We start from the raw sequence: 25,635 nt of genomic DNA, 5'->3' as shown, positions 1-25,635 counted from the left end.
GGAGTGGGGGGGTGGCCCTGGAGGTGCTCCAGGGGCTCCAGGGGTTCCAGGGGGTGCTCAGTGGAGGCCATGCCCAGCCAGAGTGTCCCTTCCCCGGGGTGAGTCTGGGGAGAGTGGGGGGTGGCTCTGGGGGTGCTCCGGGGGCTCCAGGGGGTGCTCGGCGGAGGCCATGCCCAGCCAGAGCGGCCCTTCCCCGGGGTGAGTCTGGGGAGAGTGGGGGGTGGCTGTGGAGGTGCTCCGGGGGCTCCAGGGGGTGCTCGGCGGAGGCCATGCCCAGCCAGAGTGGCCCTTCCCCGGGCAGAGTCTGGGGAGAGTGGGGGGTGGCTCTGGAGGTGCTCCCGGGGCTCCAGGGGTTCCAGGGGGTGCTCAGTGGAGGCCATGCCCAGCCAGAGTGTCCCTTCCCCGGGGTGAGTCTGGGGAGAGTGGGGGGTGGCTCTGGGGGTGCTCCGGGGGCTCCAGGGGGTGCTCGGCGGAGGCCATGCCCAGCCAGAGTGTCCCTTCCCCGGGGTGAGTCTGGAGGAGTGGGGGGTGGCTCTGGAGGTGCCCGGGGGCTCCAGGGGGTGCTTGGTGGAGACCATGCCCAGCCAGAGTGGCCCTTCCCCGGGGTGAGTCTGGGGAGAGTGGGGGGTGGCTCTGGAGGAGCTCCGGGGGTTCCAGGGGGTGCTCGGCGGAGGCCATGCCCAGCCAGAGTGGCCCTTCCCCGGGCATAGTCTGGGGAGAGTGGGGGGTGGCTCTGGAGGTGCTCCGGGGGCTCCAGGGGGTGCTCAGTGGAGGCCATGCCCAGCCAGAGTGGCCCTTCCCCGGGGTGAGTCTGGAGGAGTGGGGGGCGGCTCTGGAGGGGCTCCAGGGGTTCCAGGGGGTGCTCGGCGGAGGCCATGCCCAGCCAGAGTGGCCCTTCCCCGGGCATAGTCTGGGGAGAGTGGGGGGTGGCTCTGGAGGTGCTCCGGGGGCTCCAGGGGGTGCTCAGTGGAGGCCATGCCCAGCCAGAGTGGCCCTTCCCCGGGCATAGTCTGGGGAGAGTGGGGGGTGGCTCTGGAGGTGCTCCGGGGGCTCCAGGGGGTGCTCAGTGGAGGCCATGCCCAGCCAGAGTGGCCCTTCCCCGGGCAGAGTCTGGAGGAGTGGGGGGTGGCTCTGGAGGTGCTCCGGGGGCTCCAGGGGGTGCTCGGCGGAGGCCATGCCCGGCCAGAGTGTCCCTTCCCCGGGCAGAGTCTGGGGAGAGTGGGGGGTGGCTCTGGAGGGCCTCCGGGGGTTCCAGGGGGTGGTAGGCGGAGGCCATTTCCGGCCAGAGTGTCCCTTCCCCGGGCAGAGTCTGGGGAGAGTGGGGGGTGGCTCTGGAGCTGCTCCGGGGGCTCCAGGGGTTCCAGGGGGTGCTCGGCGGAGGCCATGCCCGGCCAGAGTGTCCCTTCCCCGGGCAGAGTCTGGGGAGAGTGGGGGGTGGCTCTGGAGGGCCTCCGGGGGCTCCAGGGGTTCCAGGGGGTGCTCGGCGGAGGCCATGCCCAGCCAGAGTGTCCCTTCCCCGGGGTGAGTCTGGAGGAGTGGGGGGTGGCTCTGGAGGTGCTCCGGGGGCTCCAGGGGGTGCTTGGTGGAGGCCATGCCCAGCCAGAGTGTCCCTTCCCCGGGGTGAGTCTGGAGGAGTGGGGGGTGGCTCTGGAGGTGCTCCGGGGGGCTCCAGGGGGTGCTTGGTGGACGCCATGCCCAGCCAGAGTGGCCCTTCCCCGGGCAGAGTCTGGGGAGAGTGGGGGGGTGGCTCTGGGGGTGCTCCGGGGGCTCCAGGGGGTGCTCGGCGGAGGCCATGCCCAGCCAGAGTGGACCTTCCCCGGGGTGAGTCTGGGGAGAGTGGGGGGTGGCTCTGGAGGGTCTCCGGGGGCTCCAGGGGCTGCTCGGCGGAGGCCATGCCCAGCCAGAGTGTCCCTTCCCCGGGGTGAGTCTGGAGGAGTGGGGGGTGGCTCTGGAGGGTCTCCGGGGGCTCCAGGGGCTCCAGGGGGTGCTCAGCGGAGGCCATGCTCAGCCAGAGTGGCCCTTCCCCGGCCTCATATGCGGCAGAGTGCAGGGTGAGCAAAATGGGTGAAAATGGGTTAAAATGTGAAAAAACACCAAAATGAGCAAAATGAAATAATCCCCCATCATCAGTGCACTGTTTGACCCCAGAAAAGCACTCCCCTGGGGCCTGGAGGTGATCTGACCATCAGAGTATAGCACCATATGCCCCTGAGGGACTTAGAGTAAAAACCGAAATAGTACACTATACCTGAAAAGACTCTCATTTTTCGGCAATAGTACACTATACCAGAGCGACTCTGTCGTTTTTCCGGGCCGTAGTACGAAGTTGTGAGCAAAAGGGGTGAAAATGGGTTAAAATGTGAAAAAACACCAAAATGAGCAAACTGAAATAATCCCCCATCATCAGTGCACTGTTTGACCCCAGAAAAGCACTCCCCTGGGGCCTGGAGGTGATCTGACCATCATAGTATAGTACACTATACCCCTGAGGGACTTAGAGTAACAACCGAAATAGTACACTATACTCGAAAAATTTCAAAGTGTGGTTAAGAGTACCAAGGGCACGGGCTTCCAGGCGGCTGCCCCTAAGGGGTTTAGCCCGCGAGGGGGTGCTTAAGGGTGGGTCCCCGGGTTCGGAGGGAGAGCCTGGTCCCCGGTGGTCATCCCCGGAGTCCCGGAGCCCAGGACCCGGGGAAGAGTGTGCCCGGGTCGGGGCTGAGTCTGGTGGAGTGGGGGGGTGGCCCTGGAGGTGCTCCAGGGGCTCCAGGGGTTCCAGGGGGTGCTCGGCGGAGGCCATGCCCAGCCAGAGTGTCCCTTCCCCGGGGTGAGTCTGGAGGAGTGGGGGGTGGCTCTGGAGGTGCTCCGGGGGCTCCAGGGGGTGCTCGGCGGAGGCCATGCCCAGCCAGAGTGGCCCTTCCCCGGGCAGAGTCTGGGGAGAGTGGGGGGTGGCTCTGGAGGTGCTCCCGGGGCTCCAGGGGTTCCAGGGGGTGCTCAGTGGAGGCCATGCCCAGCCAGAGTGGCCCTTCCCCGGGCAGAGTCTGGAGGAGTGGGGGGTGGCTCTGGAGGTGCTCCGGGGGCTCCAGGGTGTGCTCAGTGGAGGCCATGCCCAGCCAGAGTGGCCCTTCCCCGGGCAGAGTCTGGAGGAGTGGGGGGTGGCTCTGGAGGTGCTCCGGGGGCTCCAGGGGTTCCAGGGGGTGCTCAGTGGGGGCCATGCCCAGCCAGAGTGGCCCTTCCCCGGGCAAAGTCTGGCCGTGTGCGGGGTGGATGATCCCTGCTCCGCCTCACGCGAGTTCGAGACCGGCTGGGTGCCCTTTTATCCATGAGGCACTGCACTGCCTCCGGCAGCCGAGTTCGGGGCCCGGTGAGGGCTCCAGGCTCCAGGGGCTCCGACCCGGAGCCTCCGACCCGCAGAAGGTGCTCCCTGGCCGGGCAAAGTCTGGCCGTGTGCGGGGTGGATGATCCCTGCTCCGCCTCACGCGAGTTCGAGACCGGCTGGGTGCCCTTTTATCCATGAGGCACTGCACTGCCTCCGGCAGCCGAGTTCGGGGCCCGGTGAGGGCTCCAGGCTCCAGGGGCTCCGACCCGGAGCCTCCGACCCGCAGAAGGTGCTCCCTGGCGGGCAAAGTCTGGCCGTGTGCGGGGTGGATGATCCCTGCTCCGCCTCACGCGAGTTCGAGACCGGCTGGGTGCCCTTTTATCCATGAGGCACTGCACTGCCTCCGGCAGCCGAGTTCGGGGCCCGGTGAGGGCTCCAGGCTCCAGGGGCTCCGACCCGGAGCCTCCGACCCGCAGAAGGTGCTCCCTGGCCGGGCAAAGTCTGGCCGTGTGCGGGGTGGATGATCCCTGCTCCGCCTCACGCGAGTTCGAGACCGGCTGGGTGCCCTTTTATCCATGAGGCACTGCACTGCCTCCGGCAGCCGAGTTCGGGGCCCGGTGAGGGCTCCAGGCTCCAGGGGCTCCGACCCGGAGCCTCCGACCCGCAGAAGGTGCTCCCTGGCCGGGCAAAGTCTGGCCGTGTGCGGGGTGGATGATCCCTGCTCCGCCTCACGCGAGTTCGAGACCGGCTGGGTGCCCTTTTATCCATGAGGCACTGCACTGCCTCCGGCAGCCGAGTTCGGGGCCCGGTGAGGGCTCCAGGCTCCAGGGGCTCCGACCCGGAGCCTCCGACCCGCAGAAGGTGCTCCCTGGCCGGGCAAAGTCTGGCCGTGTGCGGGGTGGATGATCCCTGCTCCGCCTCACGCGAGTTCGAGACCGGCTGGGTGCCCTTTTATCCAAGAATCAACTGGAGTGTGGAGCTTCTACGGGCCTCCAGGGGCACTGCCGACCCAGAGCTGTGCCCCGGCTTCAGTTCTCTGTATCTCAGGAAGTTTTTTATTTATACATTTATTTCATCCATAATCTCTGGCGCCTAAAGGGTTAAGAATGGCCATTACCACAGTCGTTGAAACCCTGAAAAGAAGGTGGGGCTATGGCATACGGTACTTATACTGGTCACATACCTTAGCCAGCACAACTCACCAGAGACGGCCAAGAAGACATCGGAAGAAGATCTGGAGTACAGCAGCCACTTTGATAGGAATATCTGGATTCAGTGGAGTTCAACAGGAGCATTGACTTGTTTTTTCAGTAAGTTCTACTTGTTGTGACCACCATTTAAGACATTGTGAAGCAAACACATTAAGACGACCTCAACTTGAGCCACTGTTGGCTTCTGCAATCATAAGTGCTTCTCTTTGGGGTTGTCTTGGTTGTGACTTTGGCCTCAATAACTGCAAGTATCTCAAGTTTTGAAAAATACCATGAAGTTTTCACTCTACCTGGTCATTCACATTACCCTGGCACAAGCACTGACTTGACTTTTGAATGCAGTAAGTGCTACTTGTTGGGGTAGTGTTGATGTCTTTGTCTGCATGCACTTTGAAATTACGTTCTGGAAAAGTTTGTTTAAACACCAGTTTCAGAGAGTCATTCTTATTTCCCTAACATGAGCATTGACTTGTCAATGAAATTCAGTAAGTGCTTTTTGTTGGGGGGCAGTTCCATATGACAAAAGCCTCCATTGGTAATGCAAAAGAAAAAGTCCTTGCTCCAAGATTACTTCAAATGGAACCACTTGTGCTTCTTCATGCTCATAAGTGCTCCTCTTTGGGGTTTTCTTGTCAGCAACTTGTTCACGAATAGGAACTGTACGGCCAATATCAGGACTCCTGTGCCAAATGTAAGTCAAAAGTAGAGCTCAACCACAGCCATGATCTGTCTGCATTTTATAGAAAGTGCTTCATAGTTGGGGTGTTGTTCTGGCTTCACTATTTAGCATTGCACAATAGAATATATCAGCTTGTTTTCTCAGTAATATCACTCTGTCTCTAGACACTGACTCTTGGGCAGTGATGCTGGCTTTAAAATCGAAATACAAGAATTGTTTCTTTTTCAGTAATAAACTAAACTGAACTTTTACTTTGATCAATGTCCATGATATTGTATGGCTCTTGGCTCCATTTGTTGATGGCTTGCATGTAAATTGACACTCGTTGAAAAAAGAGGGTGGGACCATGGCACACATTGGTTTGCAGTTTACAGTCAACTCAAGACAGTTCTAGGTTCCACCGAGATTTGAACTCGAATCACTGGATTCAAAGCCCAGAGTGCTAACCATTACACCATGGAACCATACAATGCAATACCGCCATGTAGGGTTGAATTTGATGAGGGTTGGTGATCAATCTGATATGATATATCACATGCAGTGTTTTTGATGTAGGGGAACCACAGGAAGTTCTTTTCGCATTAGGCAAGTCCAAATTCTGTCTACATGCCGGCATGAGTCATTAAAATTGTATGGTCTAGTATTGTGTTTAATGTCTTACAATAATTACATAGTAATACAACCACCTGAACAGGGACTTGAACCCTGGACCCTCAGATTAAAAGTCTGATGCTCTACCGACTGAGCTATCCAGGCTCTGAGTGAGACAGAGCCAAATGGAGCCTGGATCATTTCATAGCTGTGCATAACCTTTTTTGGGAACAGTGTTCTTTTAGCAGCAAATAAACTGGATCCAGAGTCTGACTCCCATGAGGCCTTGCATCTTTACAATGTCAATGACAATGTAATCCTTCAATGGGTACCAAAGACAGTTGCAAAAATGATTTTGAAGTTTCACAATGATTCAACTTGTTTGGCTGATCACTGGCTATGTATTTTATGTCTCTTGTTGGTCTGCATCGATAACTTTGTTGACGGCTTGTATGTAAATTGACTACACATTGAAGGCCCATTTGCAGAATGGCCATTACCACAGTCGTTGAAACCCTGAAAAGAAGGTGGGGCTATGGCATACGGTACTTATACTGGTCACATACCTTAGCCAGCACAACTCACCAGAGACGGCCAAGAAGACATCGGAAGAAGATCTGGAGTACAGCAGCCACTTTGATAGGAATATCTGGATTCAGTGGAGTTCAACAGGAGCATTGACTTGTTTTTTTCAGTAAGTTCTACTTGTTGTGACCACCATTTAAGACATTGTGAAGCAAACACATTAAGACGACCTCAACTTGAGCCACTGTTGGCTTCTGCAATCATAAGTGCTTCTCTTTGGGGTTGTCTTGGTTGTGACTTTGGCCTCAATAACTGCAAGTATCTCAAGTTTTGAAAAATACCATGAAGTTTTCACTCTACCTGGTCATTCACATTACCCTGGCACAAGCACTGACTTGACTTTTGAATGCAGTAAGTGCTACTTGTTGGGGTAGTGTTGATGTCTTTGTCTGCATGCACTTTGAAATTACGTTCTGGAAAAGTTTGTTTAAACACCAGTTTCAGAGAGTCATTCTTATTTCCCTAACATGAGCATTGACTTGTCAATGAAATTCAGTAAGTGCTTTTTGTTGGGGGGCAGTTCCATATGACAAAAGCCTCCATTGGTAATGCAAAAGAAAAAGTCCTTGCTCCAAGATTACTTCAAATGGAACCACTTGTGCTTCTTCATGCTCATAAGTGCTCCTCTTTGGGGTTTTCTTGTCAGCAACTTGTTCACGAATAGGAACTGTACGGCCAATATCAGGACTCCTGTGCCAAATGTAAGTCAAAAGTAGAGCTCAACCACAGCCATGATCTGTCTGCATTTTATAGAAAGTGCTTCATAGTTGGGGTGTTGTTCTGGCTTCACTATTTAGCATTGCACAATAGAATATATCAGCTTGTTTTCTCAGTAATATCACTCTGTCTCTAGACACTGACTCTTGGGCAGTGATGCTGGCTTTAAAATCGAAATACAAGAATTGTTTCTTTTTCAGTAATAAACTAAACTGAACTTTTACTTTGATCAATGTCCATGATATTGTATGGCTCTTGGCTCCATAAACACTGTTGTTGATGGCTTGCATGTAAATTGACACTCGTTGAAAAAAGAGGGTGGGACCATGGCACACATTGGTTTGCAGTTTACAGTCAACTCAAGACAGTTCTAGGTTCCACCGAGATTTGAACTCGAATCACTGGATTCAAAGCCCGGAGTGCTAACCATTACACCATGGAACCATACAATGCAATACCGCCATGTAGGGTTGAATTTGATGAGGGTTGGTGATCAATCTGATATGATATATCACATGCAGTGTTTTTGATGTAGGGGAACCACAGGAAGTTCTTTTCGCATTAGGCAAGTCCAAATTCTGTCTACATGCCGGCATGAGTCATTAAAATTGTATGGTCTAGTATTGTGTTTAATGTCTTACAATAATTACATAGTAATACAACCACCTGAACAGGGACTTGAACCCTGGACCCTCAGATTAAAAGTCTGATGCTCTACCGACTGAGCTATCCAGGCTCTGAGTGAGACAGAGCCAAATGGAGCCTGGATCATTTCATAGCTGTGCATAACCTTTTTTGGGAACAGTGTTCTTTTAGCAGCAAATAAACTGGATCCAGAGTCTGACTCCCATGAGGCCTTGCATCTTTACAATGTCAATGACAATGTAATCCTTCAATGGGTACCAAAGACAGTTGCAAAAATGATTTTGAAGTTTCACAATGATTCAACTTGTTTGGCTGATCACTGGCTATGTATTTGATGTCTCTTGTTGGTCTGCATCGATAACTTTGTTGACGGCTTGTATGTAAATTGACTACACATTGAAGGCCCATTTGCAGAATGGCCATTACCACAGTCGTTGAAACCCTGAAAAGAAGGTGGGGCTATGGCATACGGTACTTATACTGGTCACATACCTTAGCCAGCACAACTCACCAGAGACGGCCAAGAAGACATCGGAAGAAGATCTGGAGTACAGCAGCCACTTTGAAAGGAATATCTGGATTCAGTGGAGTTCAACAGGAGCATTGACTTGTTTTTTTCAGTAAGTTCTACTTGTTGTGACCACCATTTAAGACATTGTGAAGCAAACACATTAAGACGACCTCAACTTGAGCCACTGTTGGCTTCTGCAATCATAAGTGCTTCTCTTTGGGGTTGTCTTGGTTGTGACTTTGGCCTCAATAACTGCAAGTATCTCAAGTTTTGAAAAATACCATGAAGTTTTCACTCTACCTGGTCATTCACATTACCCTGGCACAAGCACTGACTTGACTTTTGAATGCAGTAAGTGCTACTTGTTGGGGTAGTGTTGATGTCTTTGTCTGCATGCACTTTGAAATTACGTTCTGGAAAAGTTTGTTTAAACACCAGTTTCAGAGAGTCATTCTTATTTCCCTAACATGAGCATTGACTTGTCAATGAAATTCAGTAAGTGCTTTTTGTTGGGGGGCAGTTCCATATGACAAAAGCCTCCATTGGTAATGCAAAAGAAAAAGTCCTTGCTCCAAGATTACTTCAAATGGAACCACTTGTGCTTCTTCATGCTCATAAGTGCTCCTCTTTGGGGTTTTCTTGTCAGCAACTTGTTCACGAATAGGAACTGTACGGCCAATATCAGGACTCCTGTGCCAAATGTAAGTCAAAAGTAGAGCTCAACCACAGCCATGATCTGTCTGCATTTTATAGAAAGTGCTTCATAGTTGGGGTGTTGTTCTGGCTTCACTATTTAGCATTGCACAATAGAATATATCAGCTTGTTTTCTCAGTAATATCACTCTGTCTCTAGACACTGACTCTTGGGCAGTGATGCTGGCTTTAAAATCGAAATACAAGAATTGTTTCTTTTTCAGTAATAAACTAAACTGAACTTTTACTTTGATCAATGTCCATGATATTGTATGGCTCTTGGCTCCATTTGTTGATGGCTTGCATGTAAATTGACACTCGTTGAAAAAAGAGGGTGGGACCATGGCACACATTGGTTTGCAGTTTACAGTCAACTCAAGACAGTTCTAGGTTCCACCGAGATTTGAACTCGAATCACTGGATTCAAAGCCCAGAGTGCTAACCATTACACCATGGAACCATACAATGCAATACCGCCATGTAGGGTTGAATTTGATGAGGGTTGGTGATCAATCTGATATGATATATCACATGCAGTGTTTTTGATGTAGGGGAACCACAGGAAGTTCTTTTCGCATTAGGCAAGTCCAAATTCTGTCTACATGCCGGCATGAGTCATTAAAATTGTATGGTCTAGTATTGTGTTTAATGTCTTACAATAATTACATAGTAATACAACCACCTGAACAGGGACTTGAACCCTGGACCCTCAGATTAAAAGTCTGATGCTCTACCGACTGAGCTATCCAGGCTCTGAGTGAGACAGAGCCAAATGGAGCCTGGATCATTTCATAGCTGTGCATAACCTTTTTTGGGAACAGTGTTCTTTTAGCAGCAAATAAACTGGATCCAGAGTCTGACTCCCATGAGGCCTTGCATCTTTACAATGTCAATGACAATGTAATCCTTCAATGGGTACCAAAGACAGTTGCAAAAATGATTTTGAAGTTTCACAATGATTCAACTTGTTTGGCTGATCACTGGCTATGTATTTTATGTCTCTTGTTGGTCTGCATCGATAACTTTGTTGACGGCTTGTATGTAAATTGACTACACATTGAAGGCCCATTTGCAGAATGGCCATTACCACAGTCGTTGAAACCCTGAAAAAAAGGTGGGGCTATGGCATACGGTACTTATACTGGTCACATACCTTAGCCAGCACAACTCACCAGAGACGGCCAAGAAGACATCGGAAGAAGATCTGGAGTACAGCAGCCACTTTGATAGGAATATCTGGATTCAGTGGAGTTCAACAGGAGCATTGACTTGTTTTTTTCAGTAAGTTCTACTTGTTGTGACCACCATTTAAGACATTGTGAAGCAAACACATTAAGACGACCTCAACTTGAGCCACTGTTGGCTTCTGCAATCATAAGTGCTTCTCTTTGGGGTTGTCTTGGTTGTGACTTTGGCCTCAATAACTGCAAGTATCTCAAGTTTTGAAAAATACCATGAAGTTTTCACTCTACCTGGTCATTCACATTACCCTGGCACAAGCACTGACTTGACTTTTGAATGCAGTAAGTGCTACTTGTTGGGGTAGTGTTGATGTCTTTGTCTGCATGCACTTTGAAATTACGTTCTGGAAAAGTTTGTTTAAACACCAGTTTCAGAGAGTCATTCTTATTTCCCTAACATGAGCATTGACTTGTCAATGAAATTCAGTAAGTGCTTTTTGTTGGGGGGCAGTTCCATATGACAAAAGCCTCCATTGGTAATGCAAAAGAAAAAGTCCTTGCTCCAAGATTACTTCAAATGGAACCACTTGTGCTTCTTCATGCTCATAAGTGCTCCTCTTTGGGGTTTTCTTGTCAGCAACTTGTTCACGAATAGGAACTGTACGGCCGATATCAGGACTCCTGTGCCAAATGTAAGTCAAAAGTAGAGCTCAACCACAGCCATGATCTGTCTGCATTTTATAGAAAGTGCTTCATAGTTGGGGTGTTGTTCTGGCTTCACTATTTAGCATTGCACAATAGAATATATCAGCTTGTTTTCTCAGTAATATCACTCTGTCTCTAGACACTGACTCTTGGGCAGTGATGCTGGCTTTAAAATCGAAATACAAGAATTGTTTCTTTTTCAGTAATAAACTAAACTGAACTTTTACTTTGATCAATGTCCATGATATTGTATGGCTCTTGGCTCCATAAACACTGTTGTTGATGGCTTGCATGTAAATTGACACTCGTTGAAAAAAGAGGGTGGGACCATGGCACACATTGGTTTGCAGTTTACAGTCAACTCAAGACAGTTCTAGGTTCCACCGAGATTTGAACTCGAATCACTGGATTCAAAGCCCAGAGTGCTAACCATTACACCATGGAACCATACAATGCAATACTGCCATGTAGGGTTGAATTTGATGAGGGTTGGTGATCAATCTGATATGATATATCACATGCAGTGTTTTTGATGTAGGGGAACCACAGGAAGTTCTTTTCGCATTAGGCAAGTCCAAATTCTGTCTACATGCCGGCATGAGTCATTAAAATTGTATGGTCTAGTATTGTGTTTAATGTCTTACAATAATTACATAGTAATACAACCACCTGAACAGGGACTTGAACCCTGGACCCTCAGATTAAAAGTCTGATGCTCTACCGACTGAGCTATCCAGGCTCTGAGTGAGACAGAGCCAAATGGAGCCTGGATCATTTCATAGCTGTGCATAACCTTTTTTGGGAACAGTGTTCTTTTAGCAGCAAATAAACTGGATCCAGAGTCTGACTCCCATGAGGCCTTGCATCTTTACAATGTCAATGACAATGTAATCCTTCAATGGGTACCAAAGACAGTTGCAAAAATGATTTTGAAGTTTCACAATGATTCAACTTGTTTGGCTGATCACTGGCTATGTATTTTATGTCTCTTGTTGGTCTGCATCGATAACTTTGTTGACGGCTTGTATGTAAATTGACTACACATTGAAGGCCCATTTGCAGAATGGCCATTACCACAGTCGTTGAAACCCTGAAAAGAAGGTGGGGCTATGGCATACGGTACTTATACTGGTCACATACCTTAGCCAGCACAACTCACCAGAGACGGCCAAGAAGACATCGGAAGAAGATCTGGAGTACAGCAGCCACTTTGATAGGAATATCTGGATTCAGTGGAGTTCAACAGGAGCATTGACTTGTTTTTTTCAGTAAGTTCTACTTGTTGTGACCACCATTTAAGACATTGTGAAGCAAACACATTAAGACGACCTCAACTTGAGCCACTGTTGGCTTCTGCAATCATAAGTGCTTCTCTTTGGGGTTGTCTTGGTTGTGACTTTGGCCTCAATAACTGCAAGTATCTCAAGTTTTGAAAAATACCATGAAGTTTTCACTCTACCTGGTCATTCACATTACCCTGGCACAAGCACTGACTTGACTTTTGAATGCAGTAAGTGCTACTTGTTGGGGTAGTGTTGATGTCTTTGTCTGCATGCACTTTGAAATTACGTTCTGGAAAAGTTTGTTTAAACACCAGTTTCAGAGAGTCATTCTTATTTCCCTAACATGAGCATTGACTTGTCAATGAAATTCAGTAAGTGCTTTTTGTTGGGGGGCAGTTCCATATGACAAAAGCCTCCATTGGTAATGCAAAAGAAAAAGTCCTTGCTCCAAGATTACTTCAAATGGAACCACTTGTGCTTCTTCATGCTCATAAGTGCTCCTCTTTGGGGTTTTCTTGTCAGCAACTTGTTCACGAATAGGAACTGTACGGCCAATATCAGGACTCCTGTGCCAAATGTAAGTCAAAAGTAGAGCTCAACCACAGCCATGATCTGTCTGCATTTTATAGAAAGTGCTTCATAGTTGGGGTGTTGTTCTGGCTTCACTATTTAGCATTGCACAATAGAATATATCAGCTTGTTTTCTCAGTAATATCACTCTGTCTCTAGACACTGACTCTTGGGCAGTGATGCTGGCTTTAAAATCGAAATACAAGAATTGTTTCTTTTTCAGTAATAAACTAAACTGAACTTTTACTTTGATCAATGTCCATGATATTGTATGGCTCTTGGCTGCATAAACACTGTTGTTGACGGCTTGTATGTAAATTGACTACACATTGAAGGCCCATTTGCAGAATGGCCATTACCACAGTCGTTGAAACCCTGAAAAGAAGGTGGGGCTATGGCATACAGTACTTATACTGGTCACATACCTTAGCCAGCACAACTCACCAGAGACGGCCAAGAAGACATCGGAAGAAGATCTGGAGTACAGCAGCCACTTTGATAGGAATATCTGGATTCAGTGGAGTTCAACAGGAGCATTGACTTGTTTTTTTCAGTAAGTTCTACTTGTTGTGACCACCATTTAAGACATTGTGAAGCAAACACATTAAGACGACCTCAACTTGAGCCACTGTTGGCTTCTGCAATCATAAGTGCTTCTCTTTGGGGTTGTCTTGGTTGTGACTTTGGCCTCAATAACTGCAAGTATCTCAAGTTTTGAAAAATACCATGAAGTTTTCACTCTACCTGGTCATTCACATTACCCTGGCACAAGCACTGACTTGACTTTTGAATGCAGTAAGTGCTACTTGTTGGGGTAGTGTTGATGTCTTTGTCTGCATGCACTTTGAAATTACGTTCTGGAAAAGTTTGTTTAAACACCAGTTTCAGAGAGTCATTCTTATTTCCCTAACATGAGCATTGACTTGGCAATGAAATTCAGTAAGTGCTTTTTGTTGGGGGGCAGTTCCATATGACAAAAGCCTCCATTGGTAATGCAAAAGAAAAAGTCCTTGCTCCAAGATTACTTCAAATGGAACCACTTGTGCTTCTTCATGCTCATAAGTGCTCCTCTTTGGGGTTTTCTTGTCAGCAACTTGTTCACGAATAGGAACTGTACGGCCGATATCAGGACTCCTGTGCCAAATGTAAGTCAAAAGTAGAGCTCAACCACAGCCATGATCTGTCTGCATTTTATAGAAAGTGCTTCATAGTTGGGGTGTTGTTCTGGCTTCACTATTTAGCATTGCACAATAGAATATATCAGCTTGTTTTCTCAGTAATATCACTCTGTCTCTAGACACTGACTCTTGGGCAGTGATGCTGGCTTTAAAATCGAAATACAAGAATTGTTTCTTTTTCAGTAATAAACTAAACTGAACTTTTACTTTGATCAATGTCCATGATATTGTATGGCTCTTGGCTCCATAAACACTGTTGTTGATGGCTTGCATGTAAATTGACACTCGTTGAAAAAAGAGGGTGGGACCATGGCACACATTGGTTTGCAGTTTACAGTCAACTCAAGACAGTTCTAGGTTCCACCGAGATTTGAACTCGAATCACTGGATTCAAAGCCCGGAGTGCTAACCATTAGACCATGGAACCATACAATGCAATACCGCCATGTAGGGTTGAATTTGATGAGGGTTGGTGATCAATCTGATATGATATATCACATGCAGTGTTTTTGATGTAGGGGAACCACAGGAAGTTCTTTTCGCATTAGGCAAGTCCAAATTCTGTCTACATGCCGGCATGAGTCATTAAAATTGTATGGTCTAGTATTGTGTTTAATGTCTTACAATAATTACATAGTAATACAACCACCTGAACAGGGACTTGAACCCTGGACCCTCAGATTAAAAGTCTGATGCTCTACCGACTGAGCTATCCAGGCTCTGAGTGAGACAGAGCCAAATGGAGCCTGGATCATTTCATAGCTGTGCATAACCTTTTTTGGGAACAGTGTTCTTTTAGCAGCAAATAAACTGGATCCAGAGTCTGACTCCCATGAGGCCTTGCATCTTTACAATGTCAATGACAATGTAATCCTTCAATGGGTACCAAAGACAGTTGCAAAAATGATTTTGAAGTTTCACAATGATTCAACTTGTTTGGCTGATCACTGGCTATGTATTTTATGTCTCTTGTTGGTCTGCATCGATAACTTTGTTGACGGCTTGTATGTAAATTGACTACACATTGAAGGCCCATTTGCAGAATGGCCATTACCACAGTCGTTGAAACCCTGAAAAGAAGGTGGGGCTATGGCATACGGTACTTATACTGGTCACATACCTTAGCCAGCACAACTCACCAGAGACGGCCAAGAAGACATCGGAAGAAGATCTGGAGTACAGCAGCCACTTTGATAGGAATATCTGGATTCAGTGGAGTTCAACAGGAGCATTGACTTGTTTTTTTCAGTAAGTTCTACTTGTTGTGACCACCATTTAAGACATTGTGAAGCAAACACATTAAGACGACCTCAACTTGAGCCACTGTTGGCTTCTGCAATCATAAGTGCTTCTCTTTGGGGTTGTCTTGGTTGTGACTTTGGCCTCAATAACTGCAAGTATCTCAAGTTTTGAAAAATACCATGAAGTTTTCACTCTACCTGGTCATTCACATTACCCTGGCACAAGCACTGACTTGACTTTTGAATGCAGTAAGTGCTACTTGTTGGGGTAGTGTTGATGTCTTTGTCTGCATGCACTTTGAAATTACGTTCTGGAAAAGTTTGTTTAAACACCAGTTTCAGAGAGTCATTCTTATTTCCCTAACATGAGCATTGACTTGTCAATGAAATTCAGTAAGTGCTTTTTGTTGGGGGGCAGTTCCATATGACAAAAGCCTCCATTGGTAATGCAAAAGAAAAAGTCCTTGCTCCAAGATTACTTCAAATGGAACCACTTGTGCTTCTTCATGCTCATAAGTGCTCCTCTTTGGGGTTTTCTTGTCAGCAACTTGTTCACGAATAGGAACTGTACGGCCAATATCAGGACTCCTGTGCCAAATGTAAGTCAAAAGTAGAGCTCAACCACAGCCATGATCTGTCTGCATTTTATAGAAAGTGCTTCATAGTTGGGGTGTTGTTCTGGCTTCACTATTTAGCATTGCACAATAGAATATATCAGCTTGTTTTCTCAGTAATATCACTCTGTCTCTAGACACTGACTCTTGGGCAGTGATGCTGGCTTTAAAATCGAAATACAAGAATTGTTTCTTTTTCAGTAATAAACTAAACTGAACTTTTACTTTGATCAATGTCCATGATATTGTATGGCTCTTGGCTCCATAAACACTGTTGTTGATGGCTTGCATGTAAATTGACACTCGTTGAAAAAAGAGGGTGGGACCATGGCACACATTGGTTTGCAGTTTACAGTCAACTCAAGACAGTTCTAGGTTCCACCGAGATTTGAACTCGAATCACTGGATTCAAAGCCCAGAGTGCTAACCATTACACCATGGAACCATACAATGCAATACCGCCATGTAGGGTTGAATTTGATGAGGGTTGGTGATCAATCTGATATGATATATCACATGCAGTGTTTTTGATGTAGGGGAACCACAGGAAGTTCTTTTCGCATTAGGCAAGTCCAAATTCTGTCTACATGCCGGCATGAGTCATTAAAATTGTATGGTCTAGTATTGTGTTTAATGTCTTACAATAATTACATAGTAATACAACCACCTGAACAGGGACTTGAACCCTGGACCCTCAGATTAAAAGTCTGATGCTCTACCGACTGAGCTATCCAGGCTCTGAGTGAGACAGAGCCAAATGGAGCCTGGATCATTTCATAGCTGTGCATAACCTTTTTTGGGAACAGTGTTCTTTTAGCAGCAAATAAACTGGATCCAGAGTCTGACTCCCATGAGGCCTTGCATCTTTACAATGTCAATGACAATGTAATCCTTCAATGGGTACCAAAGACAGTTGCAAAAATGATTTTGAAGTTTCACAATGATTCAACTTGTTTGGCTGATCACTGGCTATGTATTTGATGTCTCTTGTTGGTCTGCATCGATAACTTTGTTGACGGCTTGTATGTAAATTGACTACACATTGAAGGCCCATTTGCAGAATGGCCATTACCACAGTCGTTGAAACCCTGAAAAGAAGGTGGGGCTATGGCATACGGTACTTATACTGGTCACATACCTTAGCCAGCACAACTCACCAGAGACGGCCAAGAAGACATCGGAAGAAGATCTGGAGTACAGCAGCCACTTTGATAGGAATATCTGGATTCAGTGGAGTTCAACAGGAGCATTGACTTGTTTTTTTCAGTAAGTTCTACTTGTTGTGACCACCATTTAAGACATTGTGAAGCAAACACATTAAGACGACCTCAACTTGAGCCACTGTTGGCTTCTGCAATCATAAGTGCTTCTCTTTGGGGTTGTCTTGGTTGTGACTTTGGCCTCAATAACTGCAAGTATCTCAAGTTTTGAAAAATACCATGAAGTTTTCACTCTACCTGGTCATTCACATTACCCTGGCACAAGCACTGACTTGACTTTTGAATGCAGTAAGTGCTACTTGTTGGGGTAGTGTTGATGTCTTTGTCTGCATGCACTTTGAAATTACGTTCTGGAAAAGTTTGTTTAAACACCAGTTTCAGAGAGTCATTCTTATTTCCCTAACATGAGCATTGACTTGTCAATGAAATTCAGTAAGTGCTTTTTGTTGGGGGGCAGTTCCATATGACAAAAGCCTCCATTGGTAATGCAAAAGAAAAAGTCCTTGCTCCAAGATTACTTCAAATGGAACCACTTGTGCTTCTTCATGCTCATAAGTGCTCCTCTTTGGGGTTTTCTTGTCAGCAACTTGTTCACGAATAGGAACTGTACGGCCAATATCAGGACTCCTGTGCCAAATGTAAGTCAAAAGTAGAGCTCAACCACAGCCATGATCTGTCTGCATTTTATAGAAAGTGCTTCATAGTTGGGGTGTTGTTCTGGCTTCACTATTTAGCATTGCACAATAGAATATATCAGCTTGTTTTCTCAGTAATATCACTCTGTCTCTAGACACTGACTCTTGGGCAGTGATGCTGGCTTTAAAATCGAAATACAAGAATTGTTTCTTTTTCAGTAATAAACTAAACTGAACTTTTACTTTGATCAATGTCCATGATATTGTATGGCTCTTGGCTCCATTTGTTGATGGCTTGCATGTAAATTGACACTCGTTGAAAAAAGAGGGTGGGACCATGGCACACATTGGTTTGCAGTTTACAGTCAACTCAAGACAGTTCTAGGTTCCACCGAGATTTGAACTCGAATCACTGGATTCAAAGCCCAGAGTGCTAACCATTACACCATGGAACCATACAATGCAATACCGCCATGTAGGGTTGAATTTGATGAGGGTTGGTGATCAATCTGATATGATATATCACATGCAGTGTTTTTGATGTAGGGGAACCACAGGAAGTTCTTTTCGCATTAGGCAAGTCCAAATTCTGTCTACATGCCGGCATGAGTCATTAAAATTGTATGGTCTAGTATTGTGTTTAATGTCTTACAATAATTACATAGTAATACAACCACCTGAACAGGGACTTGAACCCTGGACCCTCAGATTAAAAGTCTGATGCTCTACCGACTGAGCTATCCAGGCTCTGAGTGAGACAGAGCCAAATGGAGCCTGGATCATTTCATAGCTGTGCATAACCTTTTTTGGGAACAGTGTTCTTTTAGCAGCAAATAAACTGGATCCAGAGTCTGACTCCCATGAGGCCTTGCATCTTTACAATGTCAATGACAATGTAATCCTTCAATGGGTACCAAAGACAGTTGCAAAAATGATTTTGAAGTTTCACAATGATTCAACTTGTTTGGCTGATCACTGGCTATGTATTTTATGTCTCTTGTTGGTCTGCATCGATAACTTTGTTGACGGCTTGTATGTAAATTGACTACACATTGAAGGCCCATTTGCAGAATGGCCATTACCACAGTCGTTGAAACCCTGAAAAGAAGGTGGGGCTATGGCATACGGTACTTATACTGGTCACATACCTTAGCCAGCACAACTCACCAGAGACGGCCAAGAAGACATCGGAAGAAGATCTGGAGTACAGCAGCCACTTTGATAGGAATATCTGGATTCAGTGGAGTTCAACAGGAGCATTGACTTGTTTTTTTCAGTAAGTTCTACTTGTTGTGACCACCATTTAAGACATTGTGAAGCAAACACATTAAGACGACCTCAACTTGAGCCACTGTTGGCTTCTGCAATCATAAGTGCTTCTCTTTGGGGTTGTCTTGGTTGTGACTTTGGCCTCAATAACTGCAAGTATCTCAAGTTTTGAAAAATACCATGAAGTTTTCACTCTACCTGGTCATTCACATTACCCTGGCACAAGCACTGACTTGACTTTTGAATGCAGTAAGTGCTACTTGTTGGGGTAGTGTTGATGTCTTTGTCTGCATGCACTTTGAAATTACGTTCTGGAAAAGTTTGTTTAAACACCAGTTTCAGAGAGTCATTCTTATTTCCCTAACATGAGCATTGACTTGTCAATGAAATTCAGTAAGTGCTTTTTGTTGGGGGGCAGTTCCATATGACAAAAGCCTCCATTGGTAATGCAAAAGAAAAAGTCCTTGCTCCAAGATTACTTCAAATGGAACCACTTGTGCTTCTTCATGCTCATAAGTGCTCCTCTTTGGGGTTTTCTTGTCAGCAACTTGTTCACGAATAGGAACTGTACGGCCAATATCAGGACTCCTGTGCCAAATGTAAGTCAAAAGTAGAGCTCAACCACAGCCATGATCTGTCTGCATTTTATAGAAAGTGCTTCATAGTTGGGGTGTTGTTCTGGCTTCACTATTTAGCATTGCACAATAGAATATATCAGCTTGTTTTCTCAGTAATATCACTCTGTCTCTAGACACTGACTCTTGGGCAGTGATGCTGGCTTTAAAATCGAAATACAAGAATTGTTTCTTTTTCAGTAATAAACTAAACTGAACTTTTACTTTGATCAATGTCCATGATATTGTATGGCTCTTGGCTCCATTTGTTGATGGCTTGCATGTAAATTGACACTCGTTGAAAAAAGAGGGTGGGACCATGGCACACATTGGTTTGCAGTTTACAGTCAACTCAAGACAGTTCTAGGTTCCACCGAGATTTGAACTCGAATCACTGGATTCAAAGCCCAGAGTGCTAACCATTACACCATGGAACCATACAATGCAATACCGCCATGTAGGGTTGAATTTGATGAGGGTTGGTGATCAATCTGATATGATATATCACATGCAGTGTTTTTGATGTAGGGGAACCACAGGAAGTTCTTTTCGCATTAGGCAAGTCCAAATTCTGTCTACATGCCGGCATGAGTCATTAAAATTGTATGGTCTAGTATTGTGTTTAATGTCTTACAATAATTACATAGTAATACAACCACCTGAACAGGGACTTGAACCCTGGACCCTCAGATTAAAAGTCTGATGCTCTACCGACTGAGCTATCCAGGCTCTGAGTGAGACAGAGCCAAATGGAGCCTGGATCATTTCATAGCTGTGCATAACCTTTTTTGGGAACAGTGTTCTTTTAGCAGCAAATAAACTGGATCCAGAGTCTGACTCCCATGAGGCCTTGCATCTTTACAATGTCAATGACAATGTAATCCTTCAATGGGTACCAAAGACAGTTGCAAAAATGATTTTGAAGTTTCACAATGATTCAACTTGTTTGGCTGATCACTGGCTATGTATTTTATGTCTCTTGTTGGTCTGCATCGATAACTTTGTTGACGGCTTGTATGTAAATTGACTACACATTGAAGGCCCATTTGCAGAATGGCCATTACCACAGTCGTTGAAACCCTGAAAAGAAGGTGGGGCTATGGCATACGGTACTTATACTGGTCACATACCTTAGCCAGCACAACTCACCAGAGACGGCCAAGAAGACATCGGAAGAAGATCTGGAGTACAGCAGCCACTTTGATAGGAATATCTGGATTCAGTGGAGTTCAACAGGAGCATTGACTTGTTTTTTTCAGTAAGTTCTACTTGTTGTGACCACCATTTAAGACATTGTGAAGCAAACACATTAAGACGACCTCAACTTGAGCCACTGTTGGCTTCTGCAATCATAAGTGCTTCTCTTTGGGGTTGTCTTGGTTGTGACTTTGGCCTCAATAACTGCAAGTATCTCAAGTTTTGAAAAATACCATGAAGTTTTCACTCTACCTGGTCATTCACATTACCCTGGCACAAGCACTGACTTGACTTTTGAATGCAGTAAGTGCTACTTGTTGGGGTAGTGTTGATGTCTTTGTCTGCATGCACTTTGAAATTACGTTCTGGAAAAGTTTGTTTAAACACCAGTTTCAGAGAGTCATTCTTATTTCCCTAACATGAGCATTGACTTGTCAATGAAATTCAGTAAGTGCTTTTTGTTGGGGGGCAGTTCCATATGACAAAAGCCTCCATTGGTAATGCAAAAGAAAAAGTCCTTGCTCCAAGATTACTTCAAATGGAACCACTTGTGCTTCTTCATGCTCATAAGTGCTCCTCTTTGGGGTTTTCTTGTCAGCAACTTGTTCACGAATAGGAACTGTACGGCCAATATCAGGACTCCTGTGCCAAATGTAAGTCAAAAGTAGAGCTCAACCACAGCCATGATCTGTCTGCATTTTATAGAAAGTGCTTCATAGTTGGGGTGTTGTTCTGGCTTCACTATTTAGCATTGCACAATAGAATATATCAGCTTGTTTTCTCAGTAATATCACTCTGTCTCTAGACACTGACTCTTGGGCAGTGATGCTGGCTTTAAAATCGAAATACAAGAATTGTTTCTTTTTCAGTAATAAACTAAACTGAACTTTTACTTTGATCAATGTCCATGATATTGTATGGCTCTTGGCTCCATTTGTTGATGGCTTGCATGTAAATTGACACTCGTTGAAAAAAGAGGGTGGGACCATGGCACACATTGGTTTGCAGTTTACAGTCAACTCAAGACAGTTCTAGGTTCCACCGAGATTTGAACTCGAATCACTGGATTCAAAGCCCAGAGTGCTAACCATTACACCATGGAACCATACAATGCAATACCGCCATGTAGGGTTGAATTTGATGAGGGTTGGTGATCAATCTGATATGATATATCACATGCAGTGTTTTTGATGTAGGGGAACCACAGGAAGTTCTTTTCGCATTAGGCAAGTCCAAATTCTGTCTACATGCCGGCATGAGTCATTAAAATTGTATGGTCTAGTATTGTGTTTAATGTCTTACAATAATTACATAGTAATACAACCACCTGAACAGGGACTTGAACCCTGGACCCTCAGATTAAAAGTCTGATGCTCTACCGACTGAGCTATCCAGGCTCTGAGTGAGACAGAGCCAAATGGAGCCTGGATCATTTCATAGCTGTGCATAACCTTTTTTGGGAACAGTGTTCTTTTAGCAGCAAATAAACTGGATCCAGAGTCTGACTCCCATGAGGCCTTGCATCTTTACAATGTCAATGACAATGTAATCCTTCAATGGGTACCAAAGACAGTTGCAAAAATGATTTTGAAGTTTCACAATGATTCAACTTGTTTGGCTGATCACTGGCTATGTATTTTATGTCTCTTGTTGGTCTGCATCGATAACTTTGTTGACGGCTTGTATGTAAATTGACTACACATTGAAGGCCCATTTGCAGAATGGCCATTACCACAGTCGTTGAAACCCTGAAAAGAAGGTGGGGCTATGGCATACGGTACTTATACTGGTCACATACCTTAGCCAGCACAACTCACCAAGAAGACATCGGAAGAAGATCTGGAGTACAGCAGCCACTTTGATAGGAATATCTGGATTCAGTGGAGTTCAACAGGAGCATTGACTTGTTTTTTTCAGTAAGTTCTACTTGTTGTGACCACCATTTAAGACATTGTGAAGCAAACACATTAAGACGACCTCAACTTGAGCCACTGTTGGCTTCTGCAATCATAAGTGCTTCTCTTTGGGGTTGTCTTGGTTGTGACTTTGGCCTCAATAACTGCAAGTATCTCAAGTTTTGAAAAATACCATGAAGTTTTCACTCTACCTGGTCATTCACATTACCCTGGCACAAGCACTGACTTGACTTTTGAATGCAGTAAGTGCTACTTGTTGGGGTAGTGTTGATGTCTTTGTCTGCATGCACTTTGAAATTACGTTCTGGAAAAGTTTGTTTAAACACCAGTTTCAGAGAGTCATTCTTATTTCCCTAACATGAGCATTGACTTGTCAATGAAATTCAGTAAGTGCTTTTTGTTGGGGGGCAGTTCCATATGACAAAAGCCTCCATTGGTAATGCAAAAGAAAAAGTCCTTGCTCCAAGATTACTTCAAATGGAACCACTTGTGCTTCTTCATGCTCATAAGTGCTCCTCTTTGGGGTTTTCTTGTCAGCAACTTGTTCACGAATAGGAACTGTACGGCCAATATCAGGACTCCTGTGCCAAATGTAAGTCAAAAGTAGAGCTCAACCACAGCCATGATCTGTCTGCATTTTATAGAAAGTGCTTCATAGTTGGGGTGTTGTTCTGGCTTCACTATTTAGCATTGCACAATAGAATATATCAGCTTGTTTTCTCAGTAATATCACTCTGTCTCTAGACACTGACTCTTGGGCAGTGATGCTGGCTTTAAAATCGAAATACAAGAATTGTTTCTTTTTCAGTAATAAACTAAACTGAACTTTTACTTTGATCAATGTCCATGATATTGTATGGCTCTTGGCTCCATAAACACTGTTGTTGATGGCTTGCATGTAAATTGACACTCGTTGAAAAAAGAGGGTGGGACCATGGCACACATTGGTTTGCAGTTTACAGTCAACTCAAGACAGTTCTAGGTTCCACCGAGATTTGAACTCGAATCACTGGATTCAAAGCCCAGAGTGCTAACCATTACACCATGGAACCATACAATGCAATACCGCCATGTAGGGTTGAATTTGATGAGGGTTGGTGATCAATCTGATATGATATATCACATGCAGTGTTTTTGATGTAGGGGAACCACAGGAAGTTCTTTTCGCATTAGGCAAGTCCAAATTCTGTCTACATGCCGGCATGAGTCATTAAAATTGTATGGTCTAGTATTGTGTTTAATATCTTACAATAATTACATAGTAATACAACCGCCTGAACAGGGACTTGAACCCTGGACCCTCAGATTAAAAGTCTGATGCTCTACCGACTGAGCTATCCAGGCTCTGAGTGAGACAGAGCCAAATGGAGCCTGGATCATTTCATAGCTGTGCATAACCTTTTTTGGGAACAGTGTTCTTTTAGCAGCAAATAAACTGGATCCAGAGTCTGACTCCCATGAGGCCTTGCATCTTTACAATGTCAATGACAATGTAATCCTTCAATGGGTACCAAAGACAGTTGCAAAAATGATTTTGAAGTTTCACAATGATTCAACTTGTTTGGCTGATCACTGGCTATGTATTTGATGTCTCTTGTTGGTCTGCATCGATAACTTTGTTGACGGCTTGTATGTAAATTGACTACACATTGAAGGCCCATTCTAACCCTTTAAGCGCCAAAGTCGCAGAAATGCAACTTTACCGTACAAGGAAATTAATGAAATAATAGTAGAAAATGAATCACTTCAGTCATTGGTCGGTTCGGTGCAACTTCCCTTTATTAGCCAGGTATGATCCAGGGCAGATCCGGTAAGGAAAAAAAATGGCTGGAGGAAGTACACGTGGCATGCAATTTACAGCAGATTCTGACTCTGAAGGGTATTATCTCCCCGAGAGTGACGATGGATTTCCAAGTGGAGATGAAGGGACTTCGAAACAACGGACAGGTGCAAAGGACAGACGGAGGCGAGGAACCAGTGGAACCAGTGGCTGCAGTAAAACTTGCCCGGTGGATGAGAGCTGGGACATGCTGAGAGAGGTCGAGGTATTTGAGGCATGGATCAAACCTTTTGAAGACCCAGTTGGCTACACAGGAGAGATGGATCTGACGGATGCTAATCCATTTGATATTCTGTCACTCTTTCTGACCGATCAGTTTTGGACTTTCATTACTGATGAGACAAATAGATATGCACATCAGTGTATGGCACCTATGATTCTGAAGCCACATTCAAGATTTCTTGAGTGGTATGATGTATCAGTCACCGAAATGAAAGCTTTCTTCGCTTTGCATCTCTCCATGGGCCTTGTTGAGAAACCTGAAATCGAGGATTACTGGGGAACATTTTGGCTTACACAAACGCCTGGATTTGGAAATGTAATGTCAAGAAACAGATTTGAAATCATTCTTTCGTTCTTTCATTTTGTCAACAATAATGATTATGTGAGAACAGGCGAGCCCGGGCACGATAAACTGTTCAAAGTCCGCCCAATAATAGATTTGATTATTCCCAAATTTGCAGCAGTTTACAGTCCAATCAAGGAGCTTTCTTTAGATGAAATGACAATAGCTTTCAAGGGGAGATCTTCACTAAAATGTTACTCTCCGAATAAACCTGACAAATATGGCTATAGAGTGTATGCCCTGAGTGAAAGCTGTTCAGGGTATGTTTTGCGCTGGTCAATGCACACTGGACAGTACAAAAATAATGCAAGCAACATCAGTGCAACACACGCAGTTGTCCGTGAGTTGGTTTCTCCCTTTACGGGCAAAGGACACGAGATTTACATGGACAGTTACTATACCTCGCCTGTAATTGCAAATGAATTAGCAGATTTGGAAACTGGACTGTGTGGGACGGTAAGGATTACCAGGTTGGGGATGCCAAAATGCCTTGGTAAAAGTGTCTTACAGCTGAAAAAAGGAGATGACCCAGTTTTTTGCAGAAAGGGAAAACTCCTGGCTTGTGCTTGGCACGATACTAAACGTCTCACCATGTTGTCCACAGTCCATGGAAATGATTGTGTTCAGAGGAGGATCCGATCCAAGACAGATGACACTGG

General features: G+C 45.5%; 9 non-coding genes across 9 annotated transcripts; all 9 read right to left on the bottom strand.

Moving 5' to 3' along the window:
* Positions 1-5,598: 5,598 nt before the first annotated feature.
* Positions 5,599-5,670, bottom strand: trnaq-uug (transfer RNA glutamine (anticodon UUG)). Its single transcript has one exon. It is a non-coding gene; the product is annotated as a tRNA-Gln (tRNA).
* Positions 5,671-9,336: 3,666 nt separating this feature from the next.
* trnaq-uug (transfer RNA glutamine (anticodon UUG)) lies at positions 9,337-9,408 on the bottom strand. The gene has a single exon. It is a non-coding gene; the product is annotated as a tRNA-Gln (tRNA).
* Positions 9,409-11,209: 1,801 nt separating this feature from the next.
* On the bottom strand, positions 11,210-11,281 carry trnaq-uug (transfer RNA glutamine (anticodon UUG)). The gene has a single exon. It is a non-coding gene; the product is annotated as a tRNA-Gln (tRNA).
* A 4,812-nt stretch (positions 11,282-16,093) lies between these two features.
* On the bottom strand, positions 16,094-16,165 carry trnaq-uug (transfer RNA glutamine (anticodon UUG)). The gene has a single exon. It is a non-coding gene; the product is annotated as a tRNA-Gln (tRNA).
* Positions 16,166-17,958: 1,793 nt separating this feature from the next.
* Positions 17,959-18,030, bottom strand: trnaq-uug (transfer RNA glutamine (anticodon UUG)). Its single transcript has one exon. It is a non-coding gene; the product is annotated as a tRNA-Gln (tRNA).
* Positions 18,031-19,823: 1,793 nt separating this feature from the next.
* Positions 19,824-19,895, bottom strand: trnaq-uug (transfer RNA glutamine (anticodon UUG)). Its single transcript has one exon. It is a non-coding gene; the product is annotated as a tRNA-Gln (tRNA).
* A 1,793-nt stretch (positions 19,896-21,688) lies between these two features.
* trnaq-uug (transfer RNA glutamine (anticodon UUG)) lies at positions 21,689-21,760 on the bottom strand. Its single transcript has one exon. It is a non-coding gene; the product is annotated as a tRNA-Gln (tRNA).
* A 1,791-nt stretch (positions 21,761-23,551) lies between these two features.
* On the bottom strand, positions 23,552-23,623 carry trnaq-uug (transfer RNA glutamine (anticodon UUG)). The gene has a single exon. It is a non-coding gene; the product is annotated as a tRNA-Gln (tRNA).
* A 219-nt stretch (positions 23,624-23,842) lies between these two features.
* On the bottom strand, positions 23,843-23,915 carry trnak-uuu (transfer RNA lysine (anticodon UUU)). Its single transcript has one exon. It is a non-coding gene; the product is annotated as a tRNA-Lys (tRNA).
* Positions 23,916-25,635: the final 1,720 nt, after the last annotated feature.

This window comes from Eucyclogobius newberryi, unplaced genomic scaffold (genome assembly GCF_026437365.1).
Source record: "Eucyclogobius newberryi isolate DKJ021-1_F unplaced genomic scaffold, fEucNew1.0.hap1 SCAF_87, whole genome shotgun sequence".
In the NCBI taxonomy this organism is placed as follows: domain Eukaryota; kingdom Metazoa; phylum Chordata; class Actinopteri; order Gobiiformes; family Gobiidae; genus Eucyclogobius; species Eucyclogobius newberryi.
The sequence above is the reverse complement of the archived record's forward strand: the minus strand, read 5'-3'. Positions and strand labels throughout refer to the sequence as shown.